Source organism: Herpailurus yagouaroundi, unplaced genomic scaffold (genome assembly GCF_014898765.1).
Source record: "Herpailurus yagouaroundi ecotype Mexico unplaced genomic scaffold, PumYag 210, whole genome shotgun sequence".
Lineage (NCBI taxonomy): Eukaryota > Metazoa > Chordata > Mammalia > Carnivora > Felidae > Herpailurus > Herpailurus yagouaroundi.
This window is the reverse complement of record NW_024412441.1, coordinates 16,948,108-16,968,029: the sequence shown is the minus strand read 5'-3', so window position 1 is coordinate 16,968,029 and position 19,922 is coordinate 16,948,108. Positions and strand designations below refer to the sequence as shown.

Genomic DNA, 19,922 nt, shown 5'->3' with positions numbered 1-19,922 from the left:
TTCTCTGCTCGTTCCCGGGATCTGAAGTCCTCACCCTCCCCTGTTTGCTCCAGCAGCACGGCTGGTGGCCTCGGGCTCAGCAGCCACCCTGGGCCCCACAGAGGAACGGAGGGCAGCGGTCGCTGGAGGGGGCAAGGGAAGGAAAGGGAAAAGGGGGGCAGGAGGGCCCAGGGTGGGGAGCGAAGAGGAAGAGAAAGGAGACGCTGCAAGTTTCGGTGTTTCACAACATCCCAGAAATACCCAAAAAGCCAGAGGGGGCCACAGGGAGAAGTTCAAGTTGAGCAATGGCTACAGTTCTCTTCCTAAATTCATGGAAAATGTCTCTTCACACCCTCTGGTTTAGTGAAGCCAGACCTCCCCCGCCCCCATCTCCATGGGGGCCTAGACAGGGACTTGTCCCCCAGCCGCCACGCTGTGTGCCCTTTCCTCCCCTTCATGTCCTGCCGGCTTCTTCTCCTACCCACCCTGGCCAATTCTCCATCCCTTGCTTTCCAGGATAGAAACTCCCACTCCGGTCCCACCAGAGCCCTGACGCAGGTGACAAGATACATACAAAATAATAATAATAATAATAATAATAATCCCATCTGCTAGAAATCAGCATCTGGAAAGAAATCATCTCTCTTGTGTAACAGGTCAAGGGATCTTCAAGGGTTCTTAAAACTGATCCCCAAATCTGAGCTTCCTGGCAGCCCCAGTAAAATGAGAATGGGGGTCAGTTTCGTGAGTCACACTGCCCATAGGTCAGAAGCCCACTGATTCCTCCGAGGACACAGAGCTTTGCCAGGAACTGGAGCCTAAAATATATTTCTCCCCGTCGGTCTTATAGAGAGCGCTGACTGAGGCAGCAAACTCTGGCAATAGCAGCATCCCCAAATAAAGGCGACAGCCGGACTCCTCCAGCCCTTTTCTGTAAAGCCCCATCATAAGGGAGGGACATAATAAAGATTTTGTGGTGGCTAAATCATGTGGTCCGAGAGCAACTCAGCTTCATGAGAGCCCCGACTCGCTTCAGGGATAAGTCTCATCTGGAAGAATGGATGGAATGCATGGCCTTTAAATAACCCCCATGAACTTCATTTCTCTCAACTGAGCTTTTGATAAAACTCGGGCAGCGGGAGGCAGTTGCTGGTTGTAACCGCTGACAAGGGTCTGGCAGGCAGTGCTCTGGCACTGGGCGAGGGTGGGGCTGTCGGGCCCTGGCACCTGCAGAGGCATCATTCATGGATTCAGCTATTCACAGACTCCCCCAAAGTCCCAGAATGTGCAAGGCTTTCTCATTTTCCTCTGGCCTGATCTGAAACTGGACCAAGAGGCTGGCGGAAAGAGGAGCAAGATGAGGAGCCGGCATCTTGCTGGCCAGCCCGGAGCCCCACCTCGCTTCGAGTCATTGTTCAGGGTAATAGCTCGCATTTAGCATTTATTGTGGGCTTAGGCATTATGTCACGACCTCAACTAATCTTCCCAACCAAGCCCCAGGGTGGATACTCTGTGCTCATTTTACAGACGAATAAACTGAGGCTCAGAGGTCTGGTGGGAGCAGAAGCTATGACGCCCACTCACATCTGTCCTATTCCAGTGTTCGTACGTTTGTAACCGCTACACCGCGATACCCTGCCACGTAGGATGAGAGGCGAAACCTGTGGGAAAAGTGAAAAGGCAGTTAATTTGTGGCACGAGAGCACAGGAAACACATGACTCCCCGAATGCGATTCTGGAGAAAGCCGGAAGCCTGCAGCATCATTTTGAATTTAAGACCTCAGGGCTTCTCGAAGCCCTCTCAAATCCAGGGCCTGCCGGGCTGTAAACCTCAGTTGTATCCAAGTTCCTGTACAAGTCGGGGGGGGGGGGGAGGGGGCAGGGGCGTTGCAGGGAAGGGCCTCGCTTAAAGAAAGGCTGCAGGACAGTGAGGAAAAGGCACCCCACGACCAAGCTCATGACGCCCCTCAAAAACCACTGGGGATCCCACCCACAAGTCAGTGAGTGAGCTGTGCGGTGCCCAGCACTGTGGGAGCATAGGGCCAGACTGCGTGGGGTCAGGGATCCCTGCTGGGCACAGCCATTTGTGCATCCTGTCACTTCCTGGGAAACCAGCAGCTGGGAACATCCAGGATAAAATAGAACCAGTGATGTTGTCTTCCCAGCAGTTACCGCTATGAGCTCAGGACATAGAGGCATCTCCTTCCTTTGGATGCACTGACCTTCTTTAGAAGGTCTCTTTAGACTGGAGTCAGGAGTGTCTGGACCACAGGAAAGCTTTCCACATCAGTGAGCAATATGCTGACAAGCAGGGCCTGGGCTCAGCCCCATGAAATCTGATGACTCGGGAGGACGTGCAGTCTCTCCATAGACATGTTTGCCAGGCACTGGCGATGGGCCCTCCCCGTGCCAGGTGTAAGGGTAAGGAGAGAAGTCAGGCCCAGGCCTTGCCCTCATGGGGTTTACAGTCTAAAAGGGCACCTACAGTCTAGATGAGGAAACACCTCAGGGTGTCTTCGTGCATCCCTTCTAGAAGACTGAAAAAGGAAGGAAGTGAGGTAAGGAGGGATAAACATACAAAAGAGATCAAGAATCAACCACTTCTCCCCTTGCCCCCACTCACTCTTACCACCATCATCTCAGTGATTATTGCAGTGGGGCCCTGAACACAGCAGGCCTGCTCCTACCACAGGGCCTTTGCACTTGCTACTCTTTTCGCGCTTCTACAGATATCCTTATGATTCGGCGTCTTCGTGTCTTTGCTCAAACGTCCCTTCCCCTTATTGAGGCCGCCCAGTTAAAGTTCACAACGCCCCTCTCTCTACCAGCCCGCAATTGTTTTGGTAGGGGTTTGTTCACTAGCTCTCAAAAGGAACTCAGGACAGGTTTCCCATTGGCCTTGGCTGGAGGCTATTTCTGTAGCCCTTGAACGTACACCCATCAAGGGCCCTCCCTGTCAACCATCAGCCAGTGTACTGGGATCAAGCCTGGCCCCTTCAACCTACTTACCCTAGGGCCAGTCCTCTCTTGTCTGGGGAAATTCCAATAGAGCCAGAGTGTACCGCACCCCTTGGCCAAGCTGTAGCAGACCTACTGCAGCAGGGCTGGGTGGCTGGTCACCAAACTCATGTCATCCTCTTCCTGGGCACCCCTCTGGACTACATTCCCACCTCCTGTGCCATCAAAGGTGGCCAATGGAGTGTGAGCAGACGCAGCATGTCTCTCTTCCGGGCTGAGGGTGTTAAGAAGCTGATCTACCTCCTCCACCCTTCTTTCCCCTTCTGCTGTGACCACATGGCCTAAGAGACGGGAGAGCCCCGAGACAGAAGGAGCCGAGGTGCCCGAATCTCCGCCTGGGGGGGAAGACTGCCTGCCACTCAGAGCACCATCTTGGAATTTGTGTGAGTAAAAACTAAACTCTGTGAACTCCCTGCATGTTAGAAGTTGGCTACTGGATGCATTTGGTGTTCAACTGCCTGCCCCTCTGTGGACGGTGGGCCCGCCCCTCACTCCAGCACTCTCTGATCCCCTCCCCACCATTGCGTGTCCCACCTGAATTTTGCCCTCTTTTCCCACACCATCCCAGGCCTCCAGTGGTGACCGTGCAACTGATGAGTGACCACTTTCTGCCCTGGGGACCTGCGTGCTGATGCTAAAGGCAGGCCGGCAAAGAGGGAAGGTTCTTCCCATGACCCCCCTGTAAGCCTGCTTCTAAAGGTGTGCCACTTTGGGCGAGACTCCGGCCTCACAGAGGTTCAGCTTCCTCATCCTTGAAATGGGAATAATCACTTCTGGCCAGGCCGCCTCACAGAGGGAAAGACCGGAAGCACTGATGTGCAGAAGCAGCTACCCCGAGCTGGGTTCTACATACATCCCATCACATAGAGTACTTATCCCAGATAGGGAAACTGAGGCATGCAGAGGTTTCTGAGTGACCTGCCTGAGTTCACCCCGTTAGTAGGTAGTTGCCCCCGCCCCTGACTTGGTCCTCCCTGTCTTTCCTCCCCATCTTCTCTCCCTAGTGAGCAGCACCACTACCCACCCAGGAGCTTGACTCCAAGAACTCAGGTCGTGCCTGACTCCTCCCACACCTGCATCTCCCAAAGCCCAGTTATTTTATCCTCATAGATAGCTCCCCAGTCCAGCCCTTCCCTCCATCTCTGTAGCCGCCAGTCTGGTCCAAGCCCTCTGCATGCCTCTCCTGGACTCCTGCATCGACCCCCTCCATGGTCTCCACACAGCAGCCACAGGCATCTTTTGGAAACGCAAATCTGACCACGCCAGACTCCTGGTGGCTTCCTACCACTCTTATGACAAAGTCTTGCCATGGTCCACCCAGCTCGAGAGATCCAGCCTCATCTTGAACTCTGTCCTCCTGCCCCTCTCCTCTCTGTGCCAGACAGGATGCACTTCTAGTCCCCTGAACACTCACCAACTCCCTCTTTGGTGGGTGCATCCTTCGCACATGCTGTTCCTTCTGCATGTTCCTTCCCCTTTTCACCCGGTTTACTCCTAATCACCCTTCGTGTCTCAGGTCTGGTGTCACTTCTTCAAGAACTTGCCCCTGACCTCCTTGATGAGGTGACATCCCCCTACAGCACTCACCCCCGTTGTTATTTTGTCTATTTGAGTAGTTATTTGGTGAAGCTATAGCTCCCTTACGTGACTCTAAGCTCCATGAGGACAGGCACTGTGACCATTGAAACCCGGTGCCTGTACAGTGCCTGAACTTCAGTACTAGAACTTCAGTAGCGGCCAAGTGAGTCAGTCAGTGAAAGCTGAAGTTGAAATCCAAGTGTGCATGACTCCTCCCTCACCAACGGCATGAGGAACTGTGTCTGCCATAGCAGAAGACCTCATACTAGGTGGTTTAAACAACAGAAATTTATTTTCTCATAGGTCTAGAGGCTGGAAGTCCAAAGTCAAGGTGCCGGTCAATGTGGTTTCTGGTGAGACCTATATCCTTGGCTTGTAGTTGTACCTTCTTGCTGTGTCCTCACATGGACTTTTCTCTGTGCACACGAGGCTAAAGGGAGAGCTCATTAGAGAAGGCCCACCCTTTTGACCCCATTTCCCCTTAATTACCTCCTTAAAGTCCCCTTCTCAAACAGAGTCGCACGTCAGATTAGGTCTTCAACATCTCGGGGGAGACACAGTTCAGTCCATAACATTCTGCCATCTAGCCCCCACAAATTCACATCGCTCTCACATGTTAAATACATTCACCCCATTCCAACAGCCCCAAAGTCGTAACCCATCCATCAATTCCAACTCCAAAGTTTCGTTAAATGTCACCTAAATCAGGTATGGGTGAGACTCAAAGTATGAGTCATCCTGAGGCAAAATTCCTCTCCAGCTGCAAACCTGTGAGACCAGACCAGTTACGTGCTTCCAGGTCACAATGGTGGGACTGGCATAAGACAGACGTTCCCATCCAAAAGGGAGAAATTGGGAAGAAGGATAGGGTTAAGAGTCCCCAAGCAAGTCCAAAACAACAAGGCAAATTCCATTTGATCTTAAGGCTCCAGGTCAATCTTCTTTAGCTCAATATTCTGCCCTCCATGCCCACCCCATGACCCTCAGCAGTGGTCCTGCTCTTTCAGCTCTGGGCTGGCATCCTGGCCCCCTGACCCTGAGGAGGCGACCCTACCCCCTGAAGCCAGGAGGAAACAGTCTTGTTCCCTGGGCTGGAGATGGGCGTAACAGCTCTGATAATCTCTGAACCACCATCATGGTCACTTTCCCTCCTCTAGAAGGACAACCATGTTTGAGGCTGGATCCTCTATTGCCCTGACCTGTAGATCCCAGAAATCTGACAGCCTAACTTCATTCCATTTTCTCTGTCCCCTTTGGTCCCCACTGCCAATGCCTCTGCTGGTATAATCTCAACTCTATTCCTGGCTTCCGCTGAGATGGCTGACTAATTTGTGGATAATCTTTACAGAATGACCATCCAGCCACATCCTAAGTGGTTTCTCCAGAACACGTTTTCTCATGTTTTGCAACATGGATAGGCAGAGGATTTTCTAAATTTTCAAGTTCTGGTTCCCTTTTGCTGAAAAATTCTTTTAATTTCTCTCTCTCTCCTCTCACATTTTATTATAAGCAGTAAAGAGGGACCAGGCCACCCCTCCAACACTTTGCTTAGAAAAAATCCTCTGCTATGGCACACCTGGTTGGTTCAGTCAGTTAAGCTTCCAACTTCGGCTCAGGTCATCTCACTGTAAGTTCGAGCCCTGCATTGGGCTTTTTGCTGTCAGCACAGAGCCCACTTCAGATCCTCTGCCCCATTCTTTCTGCCCCTCCCTTACTTGCACTCTCTCTCTCTTTCTCAAAAGTAAAAATAGGGGTGCCTGGGTGGCTCAGTCAGCTAAGCATCCGACTCTTGATTTTGGCTCAGGTCATGATCTCACGGTTCGTGAGTTCAAGCCCCACATTGGGCTCTGTGCTGGCAGCGCAGAGCCTGCTTGGGTCTCTCTCTCTCTCTCTCTCTCTCCCTCTCCCTCTCTGTCTGCCCCACCCCCTCTCACACTGTCTCTCTCTGAAGATAAATAAATACACTTAAAAATGGTTTTAAAAAGTAAAAATAAAACATTAAAAAAAAGAAAGAATAAAATCTTCCGCTAAATATCCAAGGCTGTCACTCATAAGATCTGCCTGCCATAAAACACTAGGAACACAAAGCAGCCAAATTCTTTGCTACTTTACAACAAGGATTGCCTTTCCTTTTGGCACTTTTGTCATTTCCTCCTGAGATTCTACCAGAAGCACCTTTGGTGTCCATATTCCTACCAACAGTCCCTTCAAGGCAATCAGGATTTTTCCAGCATGTACCTCGATACTCTTCCAACCTTTCCTTAGTACCCAGGTCCAAAGCCACATCCACATTTCTTAGGTATTTGTTATAGCAGCACCCGTTCTTGGTACCATAATCTATACTTTTCACGATTCTCCAACAAAATAAAACCAGTACGTTATATCTGTATATCTATACCTATATCTACAGGTAAAGAAATGTACTATAAGGAATGGCTTATGCGATTACAGGGGCCGGCAAGTCCAGAATTTGTGGAAGGCTGGCAGGTTAACCTAGAAGCAAGAAAAGCTGAGGTCCCAATTCAAAAGCTGTCAGGCCTGATAGTACAGGTTTTGTTCTATGCAGGTCTTCCACTGATTGGACGAGGCCCACCCACAGTATGGAGGGCAATTTACTTTACTGGTCTAGCAATTTAAATGTTAATTTCATTCAAAAGTACTTTCCGGGAATAATGTTTGTCCACTTATCTGGGTACTCCATGGCCTGGTCAAGTTGACACATAAAATTAACCATCACAAGAATCACACCAGAAAGTACCTGTGATCAACTTAATGAGTATGCAAGACCAGTGTAAGGGATTAGCACTGTGATTTGCCAATCACTCATTCCATACACATTTGTTACACACCTCCTATAAGCATCTCCATTAACCATTGCTATGTAACAAACTACCCCAAAGCTTAGTGACTTAACACAGCAATAACTGTGTGGGTCAGGAATTTGGGCAGGGCTCAGCTGGGTGGTTCTTCTCCAGCACACTCATTCAGCTGGGCTAAGCTGGAAAGTTCAGGAAGACCCACCAAAACACCTGGTGCCTCAGCTCCTCCACAAGGTGGCTCTCTCTCCAGGTGCTATCCCATCATTCCCTAGTCTACCTGTGCTTCTTTACAGGTTGGTGGCTTGCTTCTCCAAGAGTGTTCCAAGAGACCAAGCCCCAAGAGGGGAAGCAAGCACTTGTCAGATCAACACTTCCGTCATGCTTCTAATGTCCCATGGGCCCACGTGTGGGGCCCCCCAGTGTAACAGTCCTCCAATATATGAGAGGACGCTGGTCCCAACTCTGGTCGGATCTCACCATCTATCACAGCGTATTGTGAGGAGCACACCCCAGCATGAATTCCTGGCATCTTTCACTAGTGCATCCCATTTTGTAAAGGTGGATTCTCACATGATGATAAGCACATTCATATTTATATTACTTTTCGTACACATTTTTTTTTTTCAAAATAAATTGTAAGGGAAAATATTGCTAGTTTTGTGTGTTTGTGGGAGAATGCTTTTTCACATTCCTTGACATACTGATGTCGCTCAGAAGACAGCTTTGAAAGTGCTGGCCTGGTGACTCCTAGCAGGGAGGCCCACAGACACAGGTGGCCCATGGTAGATTACAGATGGCTTGTCCCAGAGGGCTGGGAGGCCCAGGTGTTCTGTGGGACCATCTGTTTCGCATCCATGGCCATGAGTGATGGGAGGTCAGGGAGCTCATTCCTACACCATTCAAGTGCAGGCTGGGACAACACATGTCAGGTGACCCCAGCACATCATACTGTGTCACCCTGTGCCCTCACTACACCTGGCACCAGAAGGGGTCACATGTTTCACACACTGAACAGCACCCACCCCATCACATGTGACTTCACTTCAGAATGACTGAAGCATCGGGAGGCAATTCTCAGGAGCTTGAAAGTTCCCTTGCAAACCCAGTCTGTGAAGCAGTGTGTAAGAAAGGCCCCCAGCACCCACCACGGCCAACAGGGCCACTGGCTAGTGGACGAAGGTTGCTCAGAGAGGCCTTGCTAAGGTTGTCAGCAGCAGGATCCCCAGGGGCTTCTAGGAAATTCCAATATATTCATCTGGAAGGAGGCCCAGGAATCTGCCTTCTTAGTCTCCACCGTGGGCCACAGGGTGCTGGCCCCTTGCCAGATTTAGAGTTGCCATGTGGTTATTTCTGAAAAGGCCCCATGGGGTGGGGGCAGGGAGAGATTCACCAACTACAAGACAGGGCCCTCGCTGATGACTATTGCAGGCAGGACATAGGGGGCCCGGAGCCAGAGAGTCAAGTGGCTTCACATGCCAAATAGACTTTTTATTTTCAGACTCCTGAGATATATAAATAAATAAATATATATATAAAATAATAAATAAATAAATAAATAAATAAATAAATTTATTTATTTATATATATTATAATATTATAATTATATTATATTAATTATATAATATGGGTTTGCAAGGGAACTTCCAAGCTCCTGAGAAATATATATATATATTTATTTATAATATATATATATATATATAATATATAATAATATTAATATAATATTAAAATTAAATATATTATAATTATAACATAATATAATTAATTATATTATAATATTAATATATAAATATATATATTTATTATATATATATTTATATATATATTTATTTATTTATTTATATCTTACAAGTTCAGAGACAACTTGCCTCTACAGGTTTCCTTCACAGAACAATCCCCAGAGATTAAATCTGTTTTGAGTTGTATTTTGAAAAAAAGAGGAAATTGGATCCTGGTTCTGGGTGGGAGGAGGGATGGGGGGGGGGAGAAGGGAAGTTCAGAAAGAAGGCAAAAGGCACAGATTTCCAGAAAGTTCCTTATGCTTCCCCCTCCCCCCCCGCATTTTTTTCCTATTTACTCCTACCCTATGGAGACAAAACCCAGCTCTAGCTTAGACACACCTTCCTTCTTCCTGGCCTCTCTCCCAAGGTGTCCACAGCCCCTCTTAGAACCAGGGCCCCGTGAAGTAAGTCACACAGAGAAAGACAAATACTGTATGGTCTCAGTTACAGATGGAATCTGAAAAGAACAGAACTCATAGAAACATGGAATATTATGGTTACCAGAGGCAGAGGGTGAGGTTGGGAGGACAATTGGGCAAAGGTGGTCAAAAGGTGTAAACTTTCAATTATAAAAAAAAAAATAGGTCTTATGGATACAAAGCACAGCATGGTAACTGCAGTTTACCAAAACCCTATTGTATATTTGAAAGTTACTAAGTTACTAATCTGGAAAGTTCTCACCAGAAGAAAAGAAAATGTGTAGCTATGTAAGGCTGATGGAGGTTAACTAAATGTATTGTAGTAATCATTTTGCAATAGATACATATATCACACCATTGTTGTGCACCTTGAACTTCTACAGGGTGAAACTAATACAATTATCTCTCAATAAAACTAGAAAAAATAAAAATAAAAAAATAAAAGCGTTGGTTCACAGGGAGTTCAGGATTAATGCTAGCGTCAAATATCTGGAATGCACATAGTCTAGATCAGCTCAGACTTATGCTTTAACAATCACTCAAACTGGGGACAGAGTTGATATCTCATAAGAAGGCATATTATGAATTCCGAAATGTCCTCATTATAATGTCTTAATTCCTGTGACAATACCCTTATCAGGTTGCGTATGGACTTTCATACCCGTATTTGTGTTTGTATTGTGTGAATCCTTCCCACACTTAAAAAAAAGAAAAAAAAGAACCAGGGCCTCCAGCTCACCAGGTTACCAGCTCTGCCTGAGCACCACCCCCCAACTCCAGACTTTCTCTCCAGAAGCCAGACCCCCAGGCCCCAGAACCTCCTGGTCTGACCACACACTCCACACTGGTGGGGAAGAATGTCAGGGGATCGTGCTTAACCCAAGAGCTACGAGGCAGCTCGGGCAGTGTGGGTGGGAGCATATTCGGGGGTCTTCCCGAAAGGGGGTCCTGTGGCAGACGCAGACCACATACACACTGACCCACACCCTCGGGTTGCCCACCACGTGTCCACCTGATCTCTCCCCAGTTCTGATGCTGGCGTCTCTACAGACAGTTCTTTAACTTCCCTGAGCCTCAGTTGCCTCACCTGTAAATGGGCATGCTAACGGTTCCCACCTCACGGGCTGTTGCGAGGGTTGGATGAAGGATGTAAGTAAAGCGCAGAGCGTAGTTCCCAGGGGACAGTTAGTGCTGGAGAAATGCTGACAGTTGTGGCTGCAATTACCACAACCATCATTAGCATCCCCACTTAGGGTGACATCTTTCGAGAATCCAGCTCTCAGGTAATCTATTGCTTTAGCCTGATGTGAAAAACAAAGGTCTTCGGGGAACATGTTCAGGGGTTTTTTAATTTTTTGTTTTGTTTTGTTTTGTTTTGTTTTGTTTTGTTTTGTTTTCAGCAGCTTGAGGAGGCAGGGTTGGGAGAAGCTTTAGCTGCATGGCCTTGGACATTTGGGGTTCAGGATGAGCACCCAGGTGTAGGACGGCTGGGGATGCAGCTGAGATTGGCTATGTCCCCGCTGTCCCCAGCGAGTGTTGCACTCAGCTGGGAGTGTGTGGGGGGCGCTGGGTGTACGTTGGATGGGGGTGCCAGGTGGCTGTTAAGTGCAACAATTTTGACTGCGGAAAATACTGAAGGGGTGCTGTCTGGCGGAGAGGTTTCAAGGTAGCTTGGGTTCCTGTTGTTCTCCTCAAAGACCAAGCCTTTCCTTGACAGCTCTGGATCCCTGTGAGGCAGGTCTGTGCGCTCTGGGAAGAGACTTGCCCAAGGCGCCCTCTCTCCCCACTTACCAGAGGCCCAGAGACTCTATGGAGTGAAGGGGGCAGGGAGGGCTGGCCTCGCCCACCCCCGTGTGGACCCCTGCCCTAGGGAATAGGAGCCAGACGCCCAGCTCCAGTGAAAGAGCTGCCTCTGTTCAGTTGCCAAGGGCCCTGGGTCACCCAAGCCCACCCAAGGAGGGCGCGGAGAACCCCGAGAAGCCTCTAGAGAGGGCTGTCTCAGGGTAACCAGTCTTTGGAACGTTCTTAGCCCCACCCAAAGTGGGGGGCACCTTTCACCTCCTCCACCTCTGCATGGGGGCCTGGCTAACAGCTGTTTCCAGCTGAAGGCTCCCCCCTCACCACCCAGTCAGCTTTGATGAAGCCTATCAAAGCATTCTTGTTCTTACAGCTGCTCCTGGGAGGGCAATTAAAGCCACAATAACCCCCCACATCTGTTTAAGGGGCTGATGGCTGGTACTCCACCCTCAGCCCTGAGGGAGGGCTCCTGCCCCTCAGCATGGGGGTGCGGGGGTGGGGGGGGGAGGATTTGTCCATATCCAAAAGGAACAGTTTAGGACCTTCAACCATTAGAACTGGAAGGGAACACCCATCCCCATTTTACAGATGACTAAGCTGAGGCCAAGCTACTCCCTGCTCCCAAAAGGTTCCCCCACGCAACACCCACTTCCCTGTGGGTCCTCTAGACAGGCCCCGCTTCCTCCTCCACTGGCTAAGGTCAGCCTCCACTTACGCAAGACACAACCGAACCGTGTGGGATTGAAAAGGCCATGTGGGGAGAGGCTGTTCTGAAATGCCTGCTCTCTGCCCCCTTCTTTTGCGTGAGCCATTACCCCTTCTTGGCCACTATTTTAATACTCAATCTGTGAATTCATTTAAATCAGGCCTCCTTAACCTCGACACTGTTGACATTCTGGGCTGGATATTTCTTTGTCATGGGGCTGCCTGGTGCCCTGTAGGATGGTTCACGGCATCCCAGGTCTCTGCCCACCAGACACCAGTGGCACACTTCTCCTAGTCATGACAACCAGAATTATCTCCAGACGTTGCCAAACTTCCCTGGGGGAGAAACCATGCCCAGTTGAAAAACACTGAGCTATGTGGACTGAAAGGAGCATGCATGGTCTTGCCAGGGGTACAGGGAAAGAGGGCATAGCTATTTCCCCCTGAGGCCTGGAGCTCCTATGGGGCAGATAGAATAATAAATGTACCCAGAACAATGCAGTGTGTGCCAGCAGATCATGAAAAAGGTTGAAGTAGGGAAAAATCATTGAGGCTGGGATTCATCCAGGAGGGCTTCCTGGAGGAGGAAGAATGCAATCTCCACTTTGTATCGGCAGTCTGGGAAGGTCACAGTTTGAGGGAAAAGTCTCAAAAACAGCAAACAAAACCCAGGGTGGGGAATGGTGGAGAATTTCTGGGGAGAGGTGGCCACAGCTGGCTGGATCTTAATCTGGGGAGTGTTACATATGGCTGCCTTCCTCCAGAACAGGGAAGATGCTGCGGATGAATGAGCAGGAGAAGATGGGAGAAACAGTGCCATGCCTGAGCTTCTGGGGGACCGGTTAGGGCCTTGCTTGTCCCTGAATAGCCAGCACCCAACACAGAATCAGGCTATGGAAATGCTGAGATAATGAGGCTGCGGAGGTGGGGAGGAAAGGTCTGGAGAGGAGGAGGGGAGGGTGGTCTGGGATCTGCCGTGCTGGGAGGATGTGTCTGGATGGTAAGGGCACTGATGAGGGGGTCCAGCCCAAGCTCAAGCAGGGGCCTAACCAGCCCCTCCCCTCCATTCCCCAGGGTCTGCCCTCATCTAATGACTCCCCAGATGGTCCATGGGGGGTGGGGGTACTGGTGGTCCTAATCAAGGGGTAGCTGCTGGGCTTGGAACCGACCATTCCTTTGGGTTTCTGCCCAGCTGCAGACCTTTCTCAGGAGGAGATTTCAGTGGATTTATGGCAGACAATGGGGAACCATTGGCCTAGGAAGCTCCCATCTCACACTGGTTCGCCACCCCCAGTCTGGGCTTCTTGGGCCATGGGTGCCTGTCTACCCTCAGATTGGGCACCGTGAGGGCAGGGGCGACAGCTTCCCTGGGGTCGCCTTAGGGAAAAGCAAAGTGTAGGGCTGGTGCTGCCCACAGGGAGCTTCTGGGGTGACTCGCCAGCAGGGGGCGCTGTGGATTCAGGCACAGGGCTCGGACTGCTGGAAGGGAGCAGGCAGAACTAGCTTCCCAAACTTGTTCTGTCCTGTTATATGCACCCCCCCGCCACCACCACCACACACGCACACGCACGCACACACACACACACACACACATACACACTCATCCAGGCTCGACTGCCTTGTACACAGCAGGGTCTCCAGCTCGTTCCAACTTCCCAGATTAACCCCATTCTCCCTTCCTCCAGATGTGGAAGAAAAGAAGAAGAAGAAGAAGAAGAAGAAGAAGAAGAAGAAGAAGAAGAAGGAATTATTGTGCCCATTTTGCAGATGAGGAGACTGAGTCGCATAGATGCAAAAAGGACCGAAGGGGATGGCACCAGGGCAGACTGGATAGAGTCTTGGCTTTGGAGCCAGAAGACCTGGGCTTACTAGCTGGCCAGTTCAGCAACGCACTCCCAGTATGGCTGGGGGCAAACTTCGGGGCCTTGTTGAGCACACCGCGGCAACTGCAATGTGTGAGGTGAGCACAGCAGCCACACTGACCCCAGGCTGAGAACAGTTCTGACATTGAGCATGGCCGCCCACATGGACAGCAGCTGGAGGGGCGGAGAGGGGTAGTGGTATGGGGAGGAAGAGCTCCCCATGGGGGGGAAGGTATGGCAAAAGGGGACCAGGCAGCATTGCCCAAGACCTTGTCCAGGTGCAGAGAGCAGACAGCCAGAAAGGAGATGAACAGAGGGGTCTGATCAAGGGCAGAGGGGACGAAGGGCCTGAGCTGACGGAGAGCTCTAGGGAAGGGACAGGAGGGCTGAGGTGTCAGCACTGTTTCCTATGTCTTTGTAAGGGGTGGCAACACTGGAAACCGTGGGTGCCATTTGCTACCCTCCCGTGGTGTTCCAGGCTCTGTGCCAAGCACTTGACTGGCTCAATTACCCATCCTGAGAAGCAGGTAGAGGTATTAACCCATTTTGATAGACAAGGGAAGGAAAGCTCGGAGACAGATAACTTGTCCCGTGTCCCCAGTGGGAAACGGGCAAAACTGAACGCCACCCAGGTCTGCCTGGCACTATCCACTGCTCTCTTGGTGGAATCAGGGTCTGGGTGGCTACAGCCGTGGAGGCGCCACAAGGCAGGGCACGCTTAGCCCACAATGAGCAGAGGAGAGCGGGGCACCGAGGAAGGAGCAACGCGCACAGACGTAGCCAGTCTGAGAGGCCTCCTGGAGGAGGAGGACACTCTCCAGGCTGACAGGGAGGAGAAAGGCATTCTCAGCAGCCTGAGTAACCCTAATGAGCAGTTTCAGCCCAGCCGTTTCCAGCGTGTACATGGTCTGTCCCTGTCCCGCAGAGCTGGGCCATGAGGCTGGCAAGGCTGGCAGGAGCCTCCAGGCGGGGAGGGTTCCGTCAGCAGTCGGTCCCCTGGCAGCTGTGTGGAGCTTGGTCCAGGAGGTCTACTGGGTTCTACGGGCTGTTCTTAAGGAAAGAGATGGGTATCTCAACTCTTACAGAATGGGGGCAGGGGAGAGGGGAAGGATGAAAACTCAAGATACCGAAGTGTTAGAATCCACTAGATGAGATGGCTAATCAGATGTGATGGACAGAAGGTGGTGGTCAAGGATGACTCAGCCTCTGGCTTGCATGATGGGGAGTCTTACCATGAACTAAGATCTAGCAGCGGAAGAGGCCACTGCAAGGAAGACAAGTTCAGTCTGGGGTAAATGAGTTTGATGTGTGTGTGGGCTTTGTAAGTGGAGGTGAGCTTTGGGCTCAGGATTAAAGAGGGATAAGTGCTCAAACTACAGCCAGAATCAGGCTCTACTCTCCAACTAAGGAAAGCAGTCAGGGTTGACTACAATTTGAGCTTGGTTTGTGGCCTAGGAGGAAAGTACTACAGCAGAACACCCACCCGCTAGACTAAACTGAGGACCCTGCATTCTCGAACTTGAAAAGGGATCCAGGGGTCTGAGCAGACCACAGGCTAAGTTCAACACTGGTGCCCATCATTCTCAAGGTGTACAACCCCCCCCCCCGAGGGGAGGAGGAGGGAGACAAGGGGGGGGGGGGGGGGGGGGACCAAAAAGAGTCGAGAGTAGGAGTCACCTGATTCAACGTTCTTAAATCACCGAGGTGTGTCCTTTTCTCTGAAGCTCTTCCTGACTCCCTGTTCCCTTCTCTGCAGGACCCCCGCCTCTTCACTGGCTAATGAACACCGCTCAGCACTTTCACAGTTATTATCTCATTGACTCCTGAGTGGTTTCCTCCATCTGACAGGTGGGGAAACAGAGGCCCAAAGAGATTAGGGTGTGTGGGGCTGCGCCCAGGCTTGCTCCTCCAGGCCTCTCTCTAAGCTCACCCCCTTCTTACTTGGAACAGCATTCTACGACATTCCAGGATGCCGAGGCAGCCAGGGTTTGGGTGCAGAGTGGCCAGGCTGACTGATGGCTTCTTTCTGGCCACAGGGTGAGTGGGGGAGAGCTAGCCCTGGCCCAGGTATGCTATCTGTTCTCAGGATCTGCTCATTGGCTGCTGGGGGTAATAGGAATGACCTCAGTGGTGGGTTTTGAGGTTTTTTTGTTTGTTTTTTCTTTTTCCTTCTAAGAACAATTCATTCGGTCACATAATTAGTATAAAAGTGGCTGGTGTTGAGCAACCTCCCCCTCCCCCTTCCCTGGCCTCTGGCAGTGACATTTGAGGCGCTGTCTCCTGGGACCACAGAGGATGCTGCCTGGGCAGTTCAAAGGGTTGGCTCTGCTCCCTGCCCAGCCCCACCCACTTCCCCTCACTGCCTCCCTCACTTGCCAAGCTTGGCCAGCCTCCCATTGAGGACTGAGGTCCTGCCCCAGTGGCCTGAGTGGAGCCTCTTCTGCACCTCTCCACCTCACCCCTCTGCTGTCCAGCTCAGATGACAGGGAGGGGCCAGAGTAGGACGGTGTGGGAAGAGGACTGAACCCTTCCCTTCTCATCCCACCCGGCCACGTGTGTGTGGCCACCCCTGCCACTGCTCTGCCGACTCCATGGCACCTTCCATGTGCCACTGACCACGGGGCAGCACTGAGAAGGGTGACAAGGTCAGGGGAAGCCAGAGAGAATGCTAGGCTGTGGCAGAGGAGGACAGGCCTAGGCTCCCAGGAGGCTGCTCAGGAGTGGGGGCAGGAGACCAGCAAGGAAGGAGCCGGGGCCTCTGAGGGAGCTGGGTCTTGGGCACAGTGGCTGGACGGAGAGGTGGGCAGAAGGCCAGCAGGCAGCCCAGTCTGGGCCCGGGAAATCCTGGGCCCATCACAGATAGGCCTGCAAGAGACAGAACTTGGAAGCAGATGCCCGAGGCAGCAGAGGGCTGGCCTTGGGGACCACGCCCCAAAGACACAGGCTCCAGATAGCATTTCCCGGGGAAGTAAACCAAGACCTCTGTCCAGCAAAGCAAGAAACTAGGCCAAGCACCTTGGTGCTAATGGCCAAGTGACTGAGGGTCCCAATTTACTTGCCCTGCTAGCTTCTTGGCAAATGACCTCTACCACCTTCTCTTCCAGGATATGCCAGCCTTCAGGCTTGCAGTGCCGAGAAGGGGAAGACCAGGCAACGGTGATGTCAACCAGGGAATTAAGCAAGCAGAGGAGCCGATAACATCACCCCGCAAGGCTCGCCGTGGGCAAGGTGACTCATCGAAGACGGGCCCCACGAGCACAGGGTGATTGTTGTTGTGCCCAGCCTGTAGGACTAAGGAGGAAGAAGGGGGCCGGGACGGGTTCCTCACCGAGTCCTCCGCTCGGTGGAGAGGTCTCAGAACACAGTGTCCTCTGCCTTCAGAGCTCCCTGCTGGCTCAGGAAACAGCCCTCCCTCCTGCTGTGGTGATAATCTCTGTCCGCAGCGTTTGGTGTGTGTTTGTGGGGTATGTCTGGGTGATTTCCCCACCCGCATCCCACAGGGGTGCTCCAGGTACTAGAGATTGCTAACAGCAGAACGCTCGCTCCCCCTGGTTGGACGACCGTCTGTGGAGACAATGCCACCGGATGGCAAACTGCTAACCGCGACCACGTGGCGACCTCATGGTGGGTACAGCCTGTTCCTCCTGCTGCAGGCACCTGTCGAGCTGCCTCGACTCCTCGCTCCCTCACCCCCTCCGGTCTGCTGAAGGGGCCAAAACTGTTGTGTTCTTCCCATCCCCAGAGTCACCTTGTACTGTCGTCCAAGTTGAGAGCTGAACAACTGGAGGGGACACCATTTACTTTACAGTCTATGTGCCAGACCTCATGTCTGCGCATGCTGGCCCTGCCCCTTCTCTTTCCTAAATTACTTCTCACTCCCCACCCCCACCTAGAATTAACTATTTGGTTTGCCCTTTGCAAGTTCATCTTTACACTAAACTATCCCCCCATAACGCATAAGACTCTTCCTTTATCATCTGACTTCATTCATCCTTTCATTCATTCCACACAAAAAATGTTGAATTTGTGCCAGGCACTGTTCTATCCAAGGAAACAAGGTAGATGCTCCCTGAGCTCATGGAGCTCACATTCTAATTGGGGTGGGGGTGGGGGGTAAAAAATAAATAATGTGATGCATAGAACTGCAAATGACAGTAGGTGCTGCAAAGAATAAAGCCAGGCTAAGAGGTGGAGGATGATAGGGCCCTCCTTCAGCTAGGACTGTCCAGACTTTTCTCTAAGGTGGTGGCCTCTAAATGGAGACCTGAAGGCAGTGAAGGAAGAAGGCTTCATGGCAGAGCCCCTCCTGCCAGGGATCCAATGCCAAAAGAAAGTTTGCTAATCCTATCTGGTTCTGCCAAGAGCCCGGGGCACAGCCTAGGGCACTGGCTTCCCGGCACTGGGAATCCATTTCCTCCTTGGCAAACCAGAGGCCTAGTTGCACTGGCTCTCCAAGGGCTCCTCCAGCACGCATTCACTCACCTATAGGAGCCTGAGTTGGGAGGCCAGCTCTGTCACCTACAAGCTGTGTGACCTCAGGCAGGTTACTTAGCCTCTCTGAGCTATTTTCCTTACCCATAGAATATTCACCTCAGCGTATTGTGAAGGATTAAATGAACTCATGGAGGTGAAACCACCCTGTATACAGTAGATGCTTAATAGATATCTTCTAGGGCACACCTGGGGGATGTGAGGTGGTGCAGGTGAGTGAAGGGGTGCTGTTAACTGGTTGCCTTTTACTAAAGGAGCCTGGACAGGGTAAAGTTGACCTGAAGACGCAAAGCTCTGCTGGGTGCCCGGTTGTGCAGAGTTTAGCTGTGGGAGCCCCCAGGCTGGGACCCCCACCTCAAAGATCCGGGGCCTGGGGGAGGAGGCAGGCAGGGTCATGCACTCCCCGCTGACGTCAGCCGGCGAGGTGGGGTGAGGCGCTGTGGTGCACAGGGCCTTGAACTGTCACACCGCGGCCCAGCGTTCAACTTCCTCTGGGGCCCAGGGTGTGCTCAGCCCGTCCTCTCTTCCTTCCTCCTTCATTCAAGCTCTGTTTGGGGTGAGCATTGTTCACCCACAGGCTTCGGTCATCACGCCCCCTTCTCAGCTCCCGGGGCTCCTCAGTTCATTCCAGCCCACCCTGGGCAACAGCTCCTTCCTGACGCCTGCCGTGAGCCTGGGCTCCTGGACACTGCAGGGAGCCCGGGCGCGGCAAGCAGGACCCGCCAGCCTTGGGGTGCAGGCAGTAACGAGAGTGGGCCCTGACTGGCTGCCAAAGCCAAGCAGTCTCCATCCATGACCTCCCCTGACGCTAATCCCGTGGTGTGGGAGTTTTTATGCCCTCTCATACTTGAGGAGCCTGAGGCCCCGAGGAGTAGGAACTGTGGGTGCTCTGGCAGCAGGATTGACGGGCATTCTTACTGCAGGAGATGGCCTGAGGGGCGCCTTGTGAGGCAAGGGGGCTTGGAGAACCAGAAGGCCGCAGGGGGACCAACCCGTGGCTGGGAGACTGGGGGACTCCTGTGCCACAGATGGCTGCAGGCTGAGGTGTGAGCCCCCTCCCTTGGCCCACCTTCTGCGTTAGGATTCCCCAGTATGGCCTGGCACTCTGAGTCTCCAATGAGCTGCTGCTGGGCCTGGAAGCTGCTGGCTCAGTCTGGGAGGCCAGAGCTGGGCCGCGAGCCCTGACCCAAGCCATTCCTCAGCCCCTCGTGGCTCTGAGGCAGGAAACCATCATAGTGACTGCTAACATTTACTGACAACTTCCACAGCAGGTGCTGGGCTAAGCACTTTGCATACATGAACCAATTTTGTCTTTACAACAGCTCTGCCAGGGGAGAAACTGGGGCATAGAGAGGTGAAGTGACTCGCCTAAGGTCATGCAGAGCTGACATTCTCAGAGGAGGCCTGCTTCCAGAGGCCACACTCATCTCCCCTCAAATCGGGGACTCCTGGAACAGGGAAGGCACTGGCCCG

General features: G+C 51.9%; 2 long non-coding RNA genes across 2 annotated transcripts; one reads left to right on the top strand and one right to left on the bottom strand.

Moving 5' to 3' along the window:
• Nucleotides 1-1,403: 1,403 nt before the first annotated feature.
• LOC121016370 (uncharacterized) lies at nt 1,404-17,391 on the bottom strand. The gene is made up of 3 exons (XR_005784248.1): nt 17,287-17,391; nt 5,065-5,119; nt 1,404-1,640 (listed from the first exon to the last, which is right to left on the bottom strand). It is a non-coding gene; the product is annotated as an uncharacterized LOC121016370 (long non-coding RNA).
• Nucleotides 16,367-17,931, top strand: LOC121016369 (uncharacterized). Its single transcript, XR_005784247.1, has 2 exons — nt 16,367-16,603; nt 17,063-17,931. It is a non-coding gene; the product is annotated as an uncharacterized LOC121016369 (long non-coding RNA).
• The last annotated feature ends 1,991 nt before the right edge of the window (nt 17,932-19,922 follow it).